The sequence below is a fragment of the Nipponia nippon genome, unplaced genomic scaffold, assembly GCF_047370975.1.
Source record: "Nipponia nippon isolate SJK-2023a ecotype South Korea unplaced genomic scaffold, ASM4737097v1 scaffold_37, whole genome shotgun sequence".
In the NCBI taxonomy this organism is placed as follows: Eukaryota; Metazoa; Chordata; class Aves; order Pelecaniformes; family Threskiornithidae; genus Nipponia; species Nipponia nippon.
Genome location: NW_028262355.1, coordinates 3099476 through 3115444, shown reverse-complemented (window position 1 = coordinate 3115444; position 15969 = coordinate 3099476).

Below are 15969 nucleotides of genomic sequence, written 5' to 3'. Positions count from 1 at the left end.
TTGGTAGATTTGGATCTGGAAACCTTATCTTTTCCTGCAGAAGTGGCAAATAGTTTAGGGGTTGCAAAGCGCATGGAGTAGATGTCATGTGGCAAAGGCAAAATCACATTTCTAGTTAGTGTTGCACCTGCTAGAGCAGAAGCATCTTTTGATTCCTGCTGGGAATTGTTCCTGAATGCATGTTCAGGGCATCTCATCTGTGAGCCTGAGCCAGTGGCTCCTACCACTAATGGGCAATAAATCTCTCATCTTTGACCTCGGAGGGAATGTGGCAGCTACCCCTGCATGAGAGGTAGCAGATGGCAGTGTATGCTCAGCACAGTGGCACAGCACCTCGTGTGGAAAGTGGGAAGCATCAAAGCCACTTGCCCACCGCTGCTGCCATCAATAATGTCCCCAGAGAAAGCAAGCAGCAGAGGAGAGGCAGGTAAGTGAAACCTCCCTGCCTTTCCCTGTCCTCCTTCCTGCTGCTTTGTCCCACAGAGTCTGAAAATGGCTCTTCCTCGATATCGATCACTCCGGAAATGTTAGTTCAGCACAAATTCACTTGGGCTAATGTTTAATAGGTAAGTCCTCTCAAAAGAAAGTAAAGCCTGTTTACGAACTTCATGTGAAGGGAAAAGGCACAAGGGGAGACAGCAAAGGATTCTAACATATACGAGGCAATCTTTGAAAGTGAAAAATTGCTGTTTCCAAAGGAAATACCTTAAAAGTATCACAGAAGGCTCCAAAAATACACAAAGGTGAAAGGTGGGAAAGAATTCTTCCTAGGGAAGGGTGGACAGGTTTTTACTCCTGTCCTTTCAAACCCCTCCTCTGCGTAGGTTGCCCAGGACAGAGGCCGTTGATGAATTAGACCCACAAGCTGCGTGCAGTGTGCTGTGGCCTGAGACACCACAGGCACAGCGAGCAATGGGAAAAGCTACAGGACTGATGGCAATGGTAATACAGTGAGCTGGACTCCCTGGCTTTAAAGGCAGGCATATGAATTGGGCTACCTGACGTTGATGAGAGCAAAAGAAACGGCGTACTGTCAGCAAAGGGCACAAAGCAACAGACACCTGATTTTTAAGGCTCCATCTTCTGTTTGTACTTGTTGGCTGTGCCCACTGGGGCTGTATCTCACAAGCCGATGAAGTGCTCACGTATGTGCTACTACCTTTTCCAGAGTTATAGCATCAGGCAGGGTGCTGCTGTTAGAGCCTACTCCTATGGTTTGTGATGTCTGGAAACTAATGGGCGTACTAGTAATGCGGAATACACTTGACAGCTCAGGGATCTGATTCTCTGGGATACTGCATGCACCGCTAGTCACAAGCTCGGTGCTCTAGAAAAAGCAAGCAGTATCTCAGACAAAGGCGAGAAGTGGCTCCTGTGATGCAAGACCAGTTATCTTCGCTAAGATGATTCTAGCTAACAGAGAATAAAAGTACAATGCTGGGAAATGCACATGACCTCTTTTTTCTAATGCCAAAAGAACTAAGAAATCTGTCCATCCTATAGGTAATACTGGATGCTAAAAATATGAACTATGTGAAGTAAAACTGAAATAGTTGCCATGTAGGCTGAAACAGGCTTTGTAGCTTTCAGTGTGACTGAAGAAAGATGAGGGAGACACAGCCAAGGTCAGCAGGAATCAGCTGCAAATGGAAGATGTGGGCTTTGAATGCAATCAGGAAAAACACAGCCTCAGCCCGAATGGGCTCAGCTGAGCAGGGGTAGGGTGTACAAGCGTGGCTGGCCACGGACAGTTGGGAATGGGCTCTGGAATCCTCCCACGGGGACTCACGTGGCGACCCAGTGCAGTAACGGGAGGCCGGGGCAGCCCAGTCGGCTGTGCTGTGTGTTTCCTGGTGCTGGGAGCCCTGGCAGCCTTGGTCCTTGGGCCTGGCCAGTCGGTTGACCAGGATGCTGTGCGTGTTGTCTCTGTGTGTGAGTATCTGTTTTCCAGTGAATTCTGTGCATTTCTTCCTTCTATTTCAGAGAGCTATTCTCAATAAAAATAAATTGAATGGGTCTTTTGTCTGAGTAGTTATTCCTTTGGGTACCAAAATCACTGAGAACTCCTTCCCGCTCACATATAGAAATTAAAGGGGAAAAGTGTGCAGTGTGCATGCTTGCGTTGAAAACAATCTGGATGGGTCTCCGTCCACCAGCGGATCTTTAGGGATCATTCCTTCTATTGTCCTCCCCATTGAGACTGGCAGTTGTATTGCATCAGAGAAACAACGAAGTACCTGAAAACATGTCCAGCTGCTGAGGGAAGGCCTATTGTCAGGAGGCAGATAAATATACCGGAGAAAGCAGACAAGAAAGAGAAGGGAGGTGAGGTAAAACAAATGAGAGAACAGAAGTGTAGCAGAGGCGAGGCTCAAAGTCTGGGGTAGACATCTGACAAGGGAAAGGGACTCGTCACATAGAAGAGGGGTAGCAGTGGGAAAACGGGGCGGTTCAGGCCGCGCTGTGCTGAGGATCACATGAGCAGTTCCCCCAGATGCTGCACTCGAGAAGCCAAAGTTCAAAGCCAGGGATGCTTCCACGTTTTTCATGGTTCACTTCCAGGTCATTTGATTGAAAAGATTCTAAATTTGACAACTTCTAATGTTCAAAGAGGTGCGATGCTTTTAAATCTGTTCAGCCCATCCCTGCTTGAGATAAACATGAATGGCTCAATTGTTCATTTTAATGAAATTTGACTCAAAAATAGCCATTCAAAGCCCCTTCTGGGGCTGGGTGTGATAGGAGGGGGTCTCTCATTGACAAAGAAAGTAAGGATGTTCAATTTTTAAAATGCTCAATAAAAGCAGAGAAGAACTGACTGAATGTTGTCACTCTGCAGCCCTAGAGCTGAGTAAAGGATAAAAGGAGGTAAATATGAGAGAGAGGATGAATCGTAGAATCATAGAATATCTCAAGTTGGAAGGGACCCATAAGGATCATTGAGTCCAACTCCCTGCTCCTTGCAGGACTACCTAATACTAAACCATATGACTAAGAGCATTGTCCAGACGCTCCTTGAACTCTGACAGGCTTGGTGCCCTGACCACTTCCCTGGGGAGTCTGTTCAGCGACCGACCACCCTCCCAGTGAAGAACCTCTTCCTAATGTCCAATCTGAACTTCCCCTGACACAGCTTCATTCATTTGCATTTCCCACCACTTAATTTGTGGGGTGTCTGAATTAATCCCAGGGTTCATTTGTTACCCTGGGTAAAATTTTAGCTGGCACATCTGCCAGATCAAATGCTGAATTGAATCAGGTTAAGCTAAATGCTTTCTTTATATCTAAATTTTCCAGGGTGTTGGGATTCTGAGACTGCCTAAATACAATAATATGACTTAAAGAAGATAGGCACCAAAATTACTTTCCAGCCCAAGCTCTGTTAAGTCAGGCAGGTTAATTTTATTTGTTCCATACCAAAATTCTATGATTCTATGATTCTATGATAAGATAGATTTATACCAGAGGACCTCCAAGTGATTTTTGTCACAGCTGAAAGCTTTACTTGGGCTTGCTGAGCTGTCATCTGCAATAGAGTAACAGACACCACAACAAGGTGCGGAAGACAACTCGCAGCCAAGAGGTATGCCACAGAACATTTTCTGCAACAAAACAGCCTCATTGTACTATTTGAATCAGGATACTTTATTCTAGAAACTTTGGTGTTAGTCTAGACTGGGGGAACCACAGACCTAGCATGATTGTTGGGTTTTCCAAACTGCAGATGAACTTTTTGTTGATTTACTTAAGACTTTTACAGTTACTTTTGATTCTTTGCAATCAAAATAACCAGGAAAATGCTGTTCTTTGTCCCTATCTGTACTCCATTTTCACATGCAGACAAATTATTACTCCCAACACTGCTCAAGTCCTTTAACTGTAGTGGTAAAAACAGTTGAGGAATTAAATACTACTGTGACTTCTTTAGCCTGTCAGTGTGAAATATGAAGAATAAAGCAGAGCAATGGCTATCACGGGAAGCAGGTGGGAAGGAAAGAAGAAATTCTGAGAGATGATCCGTCCTGCCCAGCACCAGGCAGACACAGCAGCACAGAAGCTGCTCCTAAAAAACCTTGTGCAGAGATGCTACGGCCTTCTCGGCACACTCTCCAGGTACTCAGCAGTTGGAACAAATGCAAAATAGCCACTAATATTTCGCATAAATTCTTCTTGCCACTGTTTAAACCCATTACTTATTTAAGGCCATTACATTTTTTTTCCAGCTACCTGTGGACACAGTCAATTCCCTTCTGGGTTTTTTTTGTTGTTGTTGTTTTTTGGGGGGTTAACAATAAGTTTTAGGTTGGAATTGCCGTGCTGTGCTTTCCTTCATCTATCCTCTGCCGATGTAAAAAGTCTGCGTTTCCTGACAGGTTGTGTTTTCCAGATCTCTCCCCATTCCAGTGTTCTCCCTTGGGCACACTTTTCTGTGAGCAGCAGTATATGTAACACTCGTTGGGGACTCCTTTTGGGCCAGCTGCTGCCTCAAACTGTCCCAAACAGCTGTTGTCACAGGTTGTCAGCTCACCTTCAGCACAGTCTTATTTTTACTGAAAGTTCTACAGTGCGTGTTTGAGAGAGCAGAGTGTCTGAATTCCCTCAGTGCAAGCAGAGGCGGTCCAACACAAAATGGGTGGCTTTAATGCCAAGGCTGCACATCATAAAAAACCAGAGATAAGGTGGCATCAAAAGTTGTCCTAATTCATGTATCCACAATGGATACACATTTCCAAAAAGCCTGGCACAAAGTTAGAGGTACTTGTATTCCAGACACAAGAATGACCCAACTGTTACAGTATATTGTATGACATTAATGTCATCTGATTGTAGCAAAAAGCTTGCTTGTTTTAAAGAAAGCTTTGAAAAATGCTTGTGCAATTCTTTCTCTCACAGATCACGAGGGATAGCTATGGTACAAGTGAACTGAGAGAGCGTTTAATATCTAATGGGTCATTCCTACTCTTTGTACTCTATAATATTTCTGTTGTGCTGCTTTATAGCACAATAATCTGATTCCCAAATGTTTGTTACATTATGCAATGCCTGCGTATTAACAGAAAATGTTAACTGATTTGCTTGTTAAAAAGCCTCTTCCACTGGAAATTTTGTATATTTTTATAGGAATAAAAGCTGGTGAGAAAAGGAATTTCTGAAATTATGGGGGTTAATGTTAAATTATACAGAAATCTGAAAATTTCTCTGGAATTAAAAGGAAAAACATTACTTTGTTTTCATGAGGTTAAAAATACTGAATTTCTATAATGTTCCCTTGGTTAATAAATGACATTAAAATCCTATACATATAGATACTTTTGTATCAAAATGAAACATATAAAAGTCAAAATATCCTATTTCAAAATGTTACAGTGCTAAGATAAAAGAAGATGTTTTGCCATCTGGTGAAATAAGTCAGAATATTCTTCCCATCGTCCAAATTATAGCTGAAACAAATTACCTTAAAAAATACTCAGTTTTGACAACACAACATTTTTTTTCCACAGAAATCCTGTTTTGAAATGCTTCGATTACCTCCAGTTGAAAACATTTTGCTTCCCCTAAGTCTATTGCCGTGTTTGTACATAGGGTCATTGCTCCCTTGGCTTAGCTATCTTCAGAGACAGATTAGTCATAAGTATTGAAAACAATTTAAAAATTTACATCCAACTCTGCAAGCTGCACAGGCTTACAGGTAGCCAGACATCTTAGAGATAAATTCAAGTCCCTGAAAAGTCAGGTATGACTTCTGGATAAGTCAATGAGAGCTGCACCTCCTTCGATTAGCTCTGAACCTTGTTACTGTAGACCCCAGTCTGGAGGTGTCCATCTGGGAGTTTTTCAACACAGCAGGAAGAAAAGCACAGAAGTTCTTCCTGCTGCCAGCAATATGTCATCATGGAGTTACAGGAGCACAACCTGTATTGTCAAAGCCTGCTGATTATCAGGAAGAGTGGATGGACACTGTTCATAAAGTGTCAAAATTAAGGTTATGAGATTTGCAGCAAAAAAAAACCCATGTAAGATTCCATTTTTAAAATAGTAACATGTTTTAATAAATCAGCTTATGTTTGCTATGTAGGAGCTGCTTGGACATTTTAGCCGTGTCCATGATGTCTGTGTGTTTGCCCTGTCAAATCTTCCATGAGATTAGTTCCCCCAGCCTACAGCCCTCCGAGAGGGTGTGTTACATCCTGAGCTCTTGGAAGCCTGGTGTCTTGTTTTTCAGTGTGCTAAATCCATCAGGCCGATTTCATTCTGACAGCGTTACACAGGTAGTAACCTCCATCAGGACTAACCTCGGGAAGAAATGAACGTCCAGCACGGAGTGCATGTGTTAGCAGCGGCAGCTTACGCAAACATTGACAGCTTCACACTGAGCAGCTGTGAAATCCATGAATGATGACTAAAGTCATTTTAGCTTAAAAAAAAAATGAGGTTTGTCAAGCGTCATTGTTTTGGACTTCTCGTGACCTCACTTAGCAGAACGCTCCCACTGCCTGTAACCTTTGTCTGCAGTATTTTCAGTGATAACTAGCTTTGTAGGCATTTGTTTTCTATCATCAAATCATTAAATGGTAATGCAATTGTTAGTTTCATTTCCCCGGTTCTAATACGTTTTGCGGCCAGTAACCATTCCCAGTTCATTAACTGACTGACCTCAGCATTAACACCCCCTCTGCTAGGGTTGCCTTGGAAACAAAGCTTCCTGTGCGTAATCCAAGCTTATCTAGCTCTTTATCCTACATGTGACCCTTAATTACTTGCTAAATTAGAATGGTTTTCTGAAAATCACAAGAGGAGGTTAATATGTTCTTCCAGAGCTGGTCAAGCTAAGATGACACTAAATTCACAGGGAATTCAAATTACATGATCCCTGAAGGCGTCTCTTTCAGAAGGAAGATGAACTTTCCCAATGGGAGGCAGTGTGCCATGATAATGCTCCTGTCACTCACTTTCCTTGCCCTGCTTGTCCAGCTACAGCTTAATCCAGTATGAACAATGTAGTAAGTAAATATCAGGTTGATTAATTATGGTGCAAGATTCAGTAACCACTTGTCTTCTGTAATTAACATTGTAATTGAAATTAAGTAATACACTTCATGCACGGATTTCTGGGCTAGGAGGAAGAACAAGGGAGAATCCTCAAGACTGCAACAAGGAAGTTAAGAAAATAATAACGGGTCAAAATATTAATTGTATCTTTAAAATTGTGGTACATTTTAAGAAATTCTTTGGTCAAAAAGAAAAATTACTTTATTACTTCCAGATGTCTTGGAGTAGAGATGATATGGAGCTGGTTTGTCAAAATATTGCTTAAAATTTCTGAAAATACAGCTTTCCTTCACCGATTTGATGAACGGAAATCATAAGAAAAAGGTGATGCTCTCTAGGACAACTAGCGGTTTTCCTCTCCGTTGTTTCCAGTGGCACATTACTTAAAGGAGAGTGAGTCTTTTGCTTATGTGAGCGGCTTTATAAAGCTGTGCTAGGGCTAAAATGCTATCGCATGGTCTCAGAAAAAAAACCAAACCCAAACCCCCTTGTGTCCCAGCTGGAGAACATAGGCCAGGCTGAAGCATGTCCTCAGCAGAGCCAAAAATGGGACTAGTGCAATTTACCTCCCCTCGCTGCCTGCGGCTGGCCCAGCCCTCAATGCCTCTGCCTCAGCCCAAGCTGGACTTAACCACACAATCTTGTTTGTAGAGGTGCTCTGAGGGTGAGTTTCCCAGGGGAGGCACTCTGGTGTTACATACACGGTTGACAGGGCATATATCTGTCTTGACAGATCAACACTGAGTTGTTCAAAAGCAGCACGTACAAGTTACTTACGTGTCCTCCATCTTTTATTGACATAACATGAGGTAAATTTTGCATTGGTTTTATACTGTTATGTAAATCCATAATCGCTCTCTTTATTACCTTACATGTGGGGCACTGTCATATTTCTGGAAATAAATAGTCTACAGATGTGTCAGTACTTTATCTCTCACCTCTCAACGTGCTCTGGGAAATGCTCTGGATCTCGGTCTGCTCTGAAGGTGCGGTACTGTTTACTTTGCTGCTTTTAAGATAGCCTGTGTTAAGCTTGCAACCTGTGTAGGAAAACTCATCGGTCCTGCAGGCAAGAGCCCAGTGGAGAAGGATCCTTAATCACCATCGGATGATAACAGAAATGTGTCCTTTGGACAAATGCAGTCTGTGCCGTCTATCTGTGCCTATCTTTGTGGTTCCTCTTCATGCTGTGGCTTTGGGTGAAATGTGCCAGCTCAGCTGTTTACCACAGTTGCCTTCTGGAAATGCCCTTTCTGGTGCAGATCTCCGGGGAACAGCACTCCGTATCAGTAAGCTAGTGGAATGCCTCAGTTTCACAAAACTCACTGGAACAACATGATTCAATGGGTCTTTTCCATCTGACATACATACTGCCTCTCTGCTGAGCAGTAGCACGCTTGGGGCCTTGCAGATCTATTTTCCCAAATAGAGGTCGCAGAAAAGGAGGAGAAAAGCAGATTGAGGTTGGCAAAAAAACCAGTCCTGGAACAAGCAGCCATCTTCTTTAGGCCCTCCAAAAGTTCACGCTTCTGAACATTGCCGTTAGTGATAAGAATCCCTGGGTTCTGTGTTGTGGAGAGGTCAACATCTATATCACCACTGATGTAGCATTTTCACCAGGAATCTAATGTCTGCTTTAGCAATTACAGCTTTCTCCTAACTAAGTCAGTTTCTTTCCACACGGCATTTCATTCACTACACATAAATTTAAGCACAGCCAATGCAAAAACCACAGTCTGTTTCAGCATGCCCCTATCTATTGTGAAACATAAAACAATTTGTGTCTGTGTACAAATGCTTGCTTTCATGGATATACATAAAACTCATGGACTAATCGTTAAGATGGGAAAGGTAAGACAGGTAAGTGCAGTCTACCAGTTGTACGGCAGACTTATCTTGGTATAAGATATATTCGTATTTTACACTTTAGTTACAGATACAGTCACCTGCACTTCTGCTCAGAATTCCTAAGTTCAACACAAGATGCCTCAGAAGTTTATTAGCATGATAAGCAACGGTTTCCCCAACACTTTTTAGAAAGACTTCATTGTGGCCTCATTTGTTTTCTCCCTTTTCTTTCCTCTGCCCCCTTCCAATGTGGTCTCTTTAGCATGTCCAAATGCTCACAACACTGGAGGCTGAAGGATAGATTCATAGGTACTGTATATCCACAGGGTCTTTGACTTCCCTGCTGAGACCTCTGGAAAATATGATGGCATTTTTCTAAGAATAGTGACAGAGAAAGGGTACCATCTATTTCTTGGCAGGATCTGAGACAGTTAAGGTATTTCATTCATTACGATTATACAGAATTTATCATCCTGCCAATGGATGCCCGCCCAAGGAAGTGTCTTACGAAGATGCATTCTAGATGTGCGAGAGAGATTAGCAAGCACTAAGCAAGAACATACTCACACGTTCTTTGGTGTTTCTGCTGAAACTTCCAGCACATACGATTATGCTTTTCTGAGTGAGCACCTATCCATTGGTAACTGGACTGATGGTGGCAAACATTTTCTTGAATAAACAAAGCTGTCGGTCCCTGCTAATCCAAGTAGGTTTCAGGCCAGTAAACAGTTTTCTGTTCTCTCTTTGCTGAACCATCATTTCCCTGTTACTGCATTTGAATTCAAATCTAATTTTCAGGACAGAATTCAAGAAAGTTCTTACAGAGAGGAAACATTTTTTGTTTCCTATAGTGATCTCATGTAGTAAAAACAACTTGAAGGGACAGTTCCCTGTCTCAACTGCTAATTTCTATAATTTGTGAGTCTCTGGATGTTCTCCTGTGTGGCTTGTAGGGCAGCTTTCCGTGCCTGGAAAGAAGACTTTTAAAGGACTGAGTTTCCATTTTCAAATGAGGTTTTAAAAATCCTCCATGCACAATTGCTAATACAGCCTAGTAATCATGATAAAATCTTTGGATGCCATCCAGATTCTTGAAAGCCACCTAGGTTTTCATGAGAGCACACACACAAATATGCATACACCCTTTCTCCCTCCTTTAGAGTATGAGACTTATACATTTCATCCTCAATGAAAAAAATGCCTTATTATCAGGACTGGTGAGCCCTATGACATTTGGGGGTGGGAGGGGGCTTTCCAAGCATTTTGAATATTTTTTTGAACAGTCTTGGTTTTCATAACAACGTAGAAAATGCTTTAAGACATCGACCCCAGATATCCACCCTTCCCTTACTTCATTCTCTACATTCAAGGTATGGGGAATTACAGGGATGGAAAACGGGATTACTGATGTTCAGTCACCTGCCCCCTCCCTTCCAGCACCCTATAACACTAGGAACAAAGAAATGAGCTTCCTTCTTCCAAAGGGTACACTTTGGAGAAGGGTTACTTCAGAAATGTGGGCCTGATCTTCATATTCATTGTGGGAACCTCATGACTACCATAAGAAATCAGACAAAAAAAAAAAATTAGAAGGGTGCTGCAAAGACAAAGAGAAATGGAGATCATGGTGTCTGGCGGCCAGAGAGAGGCCTGACGCAGATTGCCCTGGGGACAAAGGAAAGAGACAATTATCTTTCTCTCTCCATCTAGTGATGTGTCCTCTACTCTTCCTTCGTGTAGGTAAGAGGAGAGGAGGAGTAGAAAGAGAAAATATTCTACCATCTAAAAGAATGCTAAGCTACTAGGTTGCAGCAAGCTGTGATTGGTTTCTCTCCTAGCAAAACCAACAGGGGAATGAAGGTATCTGAATGAGAGACCTCTTTCTAAAAAAACCTGACTTTGTTGTACCATGAGATTGCCATTGTTACATGGAATTAAGATAAACAGTTTGAAAACAAATTCTGGAGATCCTAAACACTTGAGATTTGTCTCCAGCTGCTCTTGAGCTATTTCATCTTTGTCCCGGGTTTATTTCTTTGGTTTATATCCTTTTGATCTCTATCTTGGAACAAGGAAAAAAAATAGTTGTACATAATGCCTTATAGTCTATGGCATATTCCATTTCAGGATCCTAACAAAAGGTAAATAATAAGATATATGGGAGTAGTTTCAGCTCTGGGTTGCAACGGAAAAACTTTTCAGTTTCCTGTGGCAAAACTGAACAGAGTAGTTCAGAAAAGAAAGAATAACAAAACAAACATAGAGTGCTTGAGGGATCTGCGTAGGCAGTCAGCAAGAGCCTTCAGTTACCCCAGTCTGCCATGTAACTCACCTACAGAAAGAGGTTTAGGGGCTTTATAGCAACCAATAGACTCTCTACCAATGTGGTGTCCCAGACTGCAAGGTATGGCAGATGAGCTCTGGGGAACCTTGCTGTGCTGTTTCAACCCACAGCCATTTCACAGAGTTTCTCTAGATCTTCTGCAATCACCGCTGCTCCAGCAGGGAATGGCAAGGGCTGCATCCTGGCTCTTCAGCTGCTCCAGTTCTTAGCCCAGCACATAATTTTGAATGTGTCTTTGTCAGCAGTTTCCACTAAGAAACTTATCTGAAGCTTGAGCACACCTTCCTTTTGGTCAGCTCCACTACAGCCATTATGACACCTGCAAGCACCAGAGCAAGCTTGCCCAGAGGTTTGAGGCATTGCTTTGTGTCAAGGCTGAAACAGATCACATAGCTGATCCTGCCTGCGAAGGTCCTGCTTGACCTAATCTCCTTCTATGACAAGATGACCCACTTCGTGGACGAGGGAAAGGCTGTGGACGTTGTTTCCCTGGACTTTAGTAAAGCCTTTGACACCATTTCCCACAGCATTCTCCTGGAGAAACCAGCTGCTCATGGCTTGGACGGGCAAACTCTTCGCTGGGTAAAAAACTGACCAGATGGCTGGACTCATAGAGTTGTGGTGAATGGAGTTAAATCCAGTTGGTGACTGGTCAAAAGCGGTGTTCCCCAGGGCTCAGTATTGGGCCCAGTTTTGTTTAATATCTTTATCAATGATCTGGACGAGGGGATCGAGTGCACCCTCAGTAAGTTTGCAGATGACACCAAGTTGGGTGGAAGTGTTGATCTGCTTGGGGACAGAAAAGCTCCACAGAGGGATCTGGACAGGCTGGATCGATGGGCTGAGGCCAACTGCATGAGGTTCAACAAGGCTCAGTGCCGGGTCCTGCACTTGGGGCAAAACAACCCCAGGCACCGCTACAGGCGTGGGGAGGAGTGGCTGGGAGCTGCCCGGCGGAAAAGGACCTGGGGGTGTTGGTTGACAGCCGCCTGAACATGAGCCAGCAGTGTGCCCAGGTGGCCAAGGCCAATGGCATCCTGGCCTGTATCAGGAATAGTGTGGCCAGCAGGACTAGGGAGGTGATCAGCCCCTGTACTGGGCACTGGTGAGGTCGCACCTTGAATCCTGTGTTCGGTTTTGGGCCCCTCACTACAAGAAGGATATGGAGGGGCTGGAGCGTGGCCAGAGAAGAGCAACAAAGCTGGTGAAGGGTCTGGAGCACAAGTCTTATGAGGAGCGGCTGAGGGAGCTGGGGGTGCTCAGCCTGGAGAAGAGGAAGCTGAGGGGAGCCCTCATCGCTCTCTGCAACTGCCTGAAAGGAGGCTGGAGCCAGGGGGGGTCGGTCTCCTCTCCCAAGGAACAAGCGATGGGATGAGAGGGAACGGCCTCAAGCTGCGCCAGGGGAGGTTTAGGTTGGATATTAGGAAAAACTTCACCGAAAGGGTTGTCAAGCATTGCAACAGGCTGTCCAGGGAACTGGATGAGTCCCCATCCCTGGAGGTATTCAAAAGCCGGGTAGATGTGGTGCTTAGGGACATGGTTTAGTGGTGGACTTGGCAGTGCTAGGTTTATGGTTGGACTCAATGATCTTAAGGGTCTTTTCCAACGTAGAAGAGTCTATGATGATTCTATGATGGAGTATTTCTGTTTTGTAAAACATGCAACTACAGTTCACCACTGGCTTCAAGTTAATAGCAAAAATTCCACGGATTTTAGTGGAAGTGTGCTCTGATCCATGGTAATTTTTTATGCTGCTGCTAAGTATTGATGTTGGAAAGTTGTTGGGAGCTTTCCATCCAAAAGTAAGTTAATCCTGTAATTAATGTTAAGAACTACATTTTGCCAGTTGATAATCATAAGAACTCTTTTCCTCTGAGTTTTAAGGAGTCTGCTAGTGCTCTAACTAAAGCATAGGGTGCAAGGTCCTGTACATGGGTCGGGGCAATCCCAAGCACAAATACCAGCTGGGCGGAGAATGGATTGAGAGCAGCCCTGAGGAGAAGTGCCACAGAGGTACACTAAAACCAACCCAAACAGAAGACAAGCTCAAACAACTTTATTTCACAAACAGCCAAGACCACATGGCAGAAACCAATGAGAAACAGGGGTAAACTGAAATCAGTCAGCACTCTGATAAGATTTAACACGTAACAGGCTTGAGGTGTTAGTCAGGGTATTGTTACTACATGTCAGTACACACAGGAACGATGATCCAAACTGCACACACACTCACAAGGGGGGGAAACTCTCTCTGTCTCTCTCGTGGGTACCAGAAGATATAACCTACCCAGAAGATAGAATCGCTCATCCAGGGCGGGGGTGTGTGTGTGTGTGTGTGTATGTGATGGCTCACTCAAGGATGTATCCAGAAGAAATCACTCACCAGAAGGAGGTGAGGGCACTCAATCCCGGGAAGTTTCCCCAGGCGGCATCCCAACCCGAGGACAGAGGTTTCAAACACAGACCCACTGCTCTGAGAAGACCACTCAAAAGGGTCCCTGGTGGCGCGCCATTTATACCCTGGGTTGGATCTGAGCTTTGGTCATAATTGGTAATGATCAAGAAGCTTCCCTGAAGTGCACCTCCAAATTAAAAATTCCCTTTTGGAAAGCTGGTACATGATTAAAGCCTGGCTGTTGCAGTGTCCGTGACTGCCTGGAAGTGAACTGAGGGCTCGTCTCATGGATAAAACAAATTCTTTCTGTGTTTGAACAAATACAGATAATGCTGACAAATATTTTCCTTACCATGGGTCTAGACTGCAACAAGCAGGAAACTCTGCAGAAGGAGAAACAGGTGATGTTGCTGAAGGATGGTGAGAAAAGGAGAGGAGGGTGATCAACTACCAAGCCATTCGGTGCAAGATTAATCTTAAATGAAGGTATGTGTGATAGAGATGTCTGCTTCAGATCTAGCTTGCTCTACCACTGATATGAGGAACCCAGTACTTCTATGGTAGTTTGTTCGATGTCTTTTAGGCATCCACTTAAGATGAGCTGGCCCTTGCCCTCTGTAGTACTCACTTCTCTGTCCTAGCTATACAAGGAGCCCAGGATGGTCATAGCAGAGGTACATGCCTATCCTGCAGATGTAGCTGTCTAAAAAGTGAGGTGAGATTAATCTACTGTGTAACCATAGACAAGGCACTTACTACCTACCTTAGGTAGGTACTACCTACCTACTTACTTACTACCTACCTTAGGTAGGTACTACCTACCGACCACACTCCAAAACTGTGACACGTGATGGGGTCATGGCCTCAGCTAACAGTTATACTGGCCCACCTTCCCCTGTATGTGCAATTTTAACCTGCAAAAAACTCTTTTACTGTTTACTGATAGTTTATGCTGTTGAAGAAGGCTTACATGCATTGGTAAGAGTCCTTTGTGCTGGTATAAATTGTGCATAGTATTGTGCATTCTATAGAAAAATTGGGTCCACGTTAACAGAACATTATACAAACTGCAATATATGCTCGTAGAACTAGCCTGCTGAGAGAGATCGTATTTTCTGAGACAGAAGTTATCTCAGTGAGATCACAGTGGTCTCGACAGTAGGGACTGCAACCAACATGGGCTTTAACGAAGACTTTTCATGCAGTTTGCACTGCTGGGAGGGCTTCCCAGAATAGCTACACGGTTACACACATGTTCACATGTATGGGTCATACTTCCTTGGCATTAATCAAACCTCCTTCGCACCAAGGAGGGATGACAGTTTAACAGTGGAAGCGCAAGGGCCACAAAGGGAAGAGATGAAGAAAACTGGTCATTCGCTGGCTTTTTAAATCAAATAATTTAAAGTTTGATATCCCTAGATTTTCTGCCGCTTAGCCAATGTATGCTTAAAATATACATTTATACATGCGCAAGTTTGTATGTGTGGATATGCATACGCACATACAGTTTGATTACTTCATTTTCTTCTTCAACTGAGGGAACGAGTAGCTGAAATGAGATAGTTATTGCAGCGCAGAAGAGCCATTCAGTACAAAGTGATTATACAAACTAAGTGGAGTTTTCCTTTTTGACAGCATGGTAATTAAGAAATAACCATATGGTGATCTGGGAAATCCTGTTCCTTGGCTATGGACCGCTGTCAAGTACTCTGGAGTTTTGCATGCTCTGTGACAATTATGAAACAACTATGAATTATTATATAAAACAAAGGGGCACATTCAGTCAAAAGTAACTGCATAATGTCCTATTTTACCTACTAATAAGTTGAGACAACATAACATCATAAAGTTATGCAGTACAGCGTCTGTTCTCTTAAATCATGTATTGCTTCTATGCTAGTGCCTCTAAGTGGCAGAATTTCAGACCTGCTTATGTGTGTGCGTGAGTGGGTAAGAGAGACTTGTTTCAAGGTTAGTGCTTTTGGTTTTCTACTCTCTTTCAGTGTGGTTCAGTTACTTTATTGGCATAGTAAGTTCCAAGATTACTGCCAAATGTATGAAGTAGACAGGATAGGGCTTCGTGCCGTTCTGTTTCGATCTCTGATGAATACACCATTTTATCCTCCTGAAGTAATTGCAGCATACTGTATTGCTCCAGTGTTGTAGAATTTTACCTGAAAAATTACTTTCTAGATCTTTAAAGAACAGAAAAACAGCTGAGTTTTCTGTGTCTAGTTAGCTGCCAAGAAGAGACTCCCAATTCCCTTAACATCTCCCACAGATGTACTCTAAAAAAACAAAATGTATTCTTAAATTTAGAGATATTTTA